The sequence below is a fragment of the Schistocerca cancellata genome, chromosome 8 (genome assembly GCF_023864275.1).
Source record: "Schistocerca cancellata isolate TAMUIC-IGC-003103 chromosome 8, iqSchCanc2.1, whole genome shotgun sequence".
Lineage (NCBI taxonomy): Eukaryota > Metazoa > Arthropoda > Insecta > Orthoptera > Acrididae > Schistocerca > Schistocerca cancellata.
In genome coordinates, this window is record NC_064633.1 from 377,308,630 (window position 1) to 377,311,419 (window position 2,790).

A 2,790-nucleotide genomic window follows, 5' to 3' on the forward strand; every position below is an offset into this window, starting at 1 on the left:
CTACAGATCAATCTGGCATCACACTGAAGATCAAGACTTAGAGGGGGGGGGGGGTTGCACTACCACATATTAACACAACAAAGTGCCTGTATACTTTTAATTTTTGGAGAAAGCTTTTACATTGCAAATTTACATGCATAAGACCACACTTTTTTTAAGTGGTGTTCTTGAATAAATGCTTTGTGCAGTTCGTACTGCGTTCAATTTTTCAATCTAACACAGCAAGAACCCCATGAAGCGTTTATTCAAGCTATGCACAGTTATGTATTTTATTTCCTTAACAGAACATGTAAGATTGCAGTTGAAGATACCACAGGCTGTGTAGTAGATGAGACACAAATGTGGGGCTTAAAAATTGTTATCTAGTCTAATATGTTTCACAGCATATGAGTTTTAACAGAAAAGTGGAACAATTGTATTTCATTTAAGTAAATGTTATAAACTATAGCCTACTTAATACCATTTGGGTACACATTTACAACTTGAATCATTACACTTCCAATTTTGTCCCAGTGTTTACATATGTAATGAAATCATATTTTTAATCCAGAAAAAGTGTGTTAACGCAACGTCAATTATTACTTACAACTGTTAATTTCTGTTGCTCCATTAACTTTGACTCTGAATTATGACATCGGATGTTCCAGTTAAAAACGCATAACTGTAATTATCTCTCAGCGCGATACTGTGGCAAAAACATGATACAAATAACGCCACAAACTTCCGTGTTCTTTTGATGACTAATAGCAGAACTAAATAAGGGAAAGGAATTAGTTAAAATCCTTGGGACACCTTACATAGTAGTTTGCAAACTCTGACTCATAAGCAGTCCTGAACAGTTATCACTTACGAAATGATTGGTTTTCTTTCTTGACGTATGAAAACTGCACAAAAAATTTTGCTGTGTGCCTAGACTTGGGGAAATTTGTTTCATATCCTATGTTTACTTTTGTTTGGTTGAACATACAACGTAAGGATTGCCAACGTAACCCTAGTATGTATATTTTTGTTTACTTCCACGTCTAATTTGCACTGGCGCCAGTCTTCAAATAATTTAAGCTAAGTTCTCACAGACAATGAAAACTTGCACAAGCATCCACCCACCATCGGCATGGGGGCTGTTTCATATCATAGTGAACTATTATGAACGACATTTTCTCTAGTGGAAACGGTTTGCGAAAGTGAGCGAACAGCATTCGGTCGCACTCGTTTTTCGTCCACAGATGCTTGTTCCAGTTACGCAAACTGCCTGAACTCGGCGCTTGCAGCAACCATCTACTGTTCTGCACAAGAACTACTTTCAAGTGAATTGTGTGAACAATAGAATGGTCGGAAGAGAACATAACGACAAGACTGCTCCCACCACAGCTTGTAGGCCTGGTTAACACGGGAGCGAATGGAGGCAAACACATGCTAATCAACATTCGCGGACAGTTCACCGGTGTTCAATACTATTCACTTGCATCTTAGATCAAGTGTGCGCACATATGACAACAGAAAATAACAGGAGAAAACGCTATGTAATTGTATTTTGGAGCTAATACACTAAATAGGAGACATGATACAAAACTTTAATATTCAGAGATGATTATTCTGCACGCCGAGCGCACTGATTTCGACGGAGTGCGCAAAGTAGGGTAGCAAAATAAGAATTCGGGTGTCTGAATTTATGTTGAAGCGTGAAAGACGTGGAGGTATTGCACTTACACTGCGTGACAGCTCCAGCTCTCCTTTTCTGAACTTCGCACGTATGTCGACAGATGCTTTTCGCTGGTTTTTCATTACAGTTGGGGAGGGATTTAAAACCGGAACAACAATGCAACACTAACGACCAAAAATAAAACATAACATAAAGAAACGCTAGATTTCCCCATTTACAGTCGTTCCCATCAGTCACTGCGCTCAGCTTAGTTTTCGCGAACATTACACTCTGGTTATTAGCAAATGCAGATACTGACATTATTAATTGTTTCGCATTTCAGTGACTGCTACGTATCAGAAAGTTTCTGGTGTCTGCAGTGACAAATGCGAACCACTCCTAGGATTTTATTAAAGTACATGTAAGGAAAAATATAATTAATTAAATGTGAAATATAGTACATACGCATAGGCTACAGTACAGTACAAAAAAATGGCTCTGAGCACTATGGGACTCAACATCTTAGGTCATAAGTCCCCTAGAACTTAGAACTGCTTAAACCTAACTAACCTAAGGACATCACACACACCCATGCCCGAGGCAGGATTCGAACCTGCGACCGTAGCAGTCCCGCGGTTCCGGACTGTAGCGCCAGAACCGCTAGACCACCGCGGCCGGCAGTACCGTACATGATTGGTTAGAGGGCTGATAGCGTGATCCCGGGCAATAGAATGTCTAACGTAACAGTGATACATCAGTCATGTAACTGCAGCTATCATGAATGTAAGGAACAAGAATGATCAGGTCTTTGGTATATTTTTACTTTTAATCAGCAGAATATACACACATTCGTTCATTTTTTTCTTCTGCATTTGTGCTGTGAGTCTCTCGGATACCAATTATCTGTACTGTTCTATCAGCAGCACTGTAATCTCTTCACATTACTCCAGCGCTCACGCGGCTCATGCCAACAACACAAGTAGACGCGATAGCAGACGAAAATTTTCTGTACTACTAAGCGCCGAAACATGGAAGTCGCGAACTTCCTTTGGCGATTCGCGAGATCGACGGCCAGCGGAAGTCGAGCAAACTTCTGCGTCTATATCACAGTCTAACGTCTATATCCACACTCTGCAAACAACTGTGAGGGG

The 2,790-nt window shown here is 40.3% G+C and overlaps 1 protein-coding gene across 3 annotated transcripts in view; it reads right to left on the bottom strand.

The window, feature by feature from the left end:
• LOC126095259 (T-complex protein 11-like protein 1) overlaps positions 1-1,007 on the bottom strand; it is a 136,974-nt gene extending 135,967 nt beyond the window's left edge. Inside the window, exons 1-2 of one of the 3 annotated variants that reach the window (XM_049910015.1) lie at positions 851-1,007; positions 587-752 (exon numbers count right to left, since the gene is read on the bottom strand). The gene's annotated coding sequence lies outside the window, so the exon portion shown is untranslated. The remainder of the gene's footprint in view (positions 1-586; positions 753-850) is intronic. The other 2 variants (XM_049910016.1, XM_049910017.1) reach the window with 2 other exon arrangements.
• Positions 1,008-2,790: the final 1,783 nt, after the last annotated feature.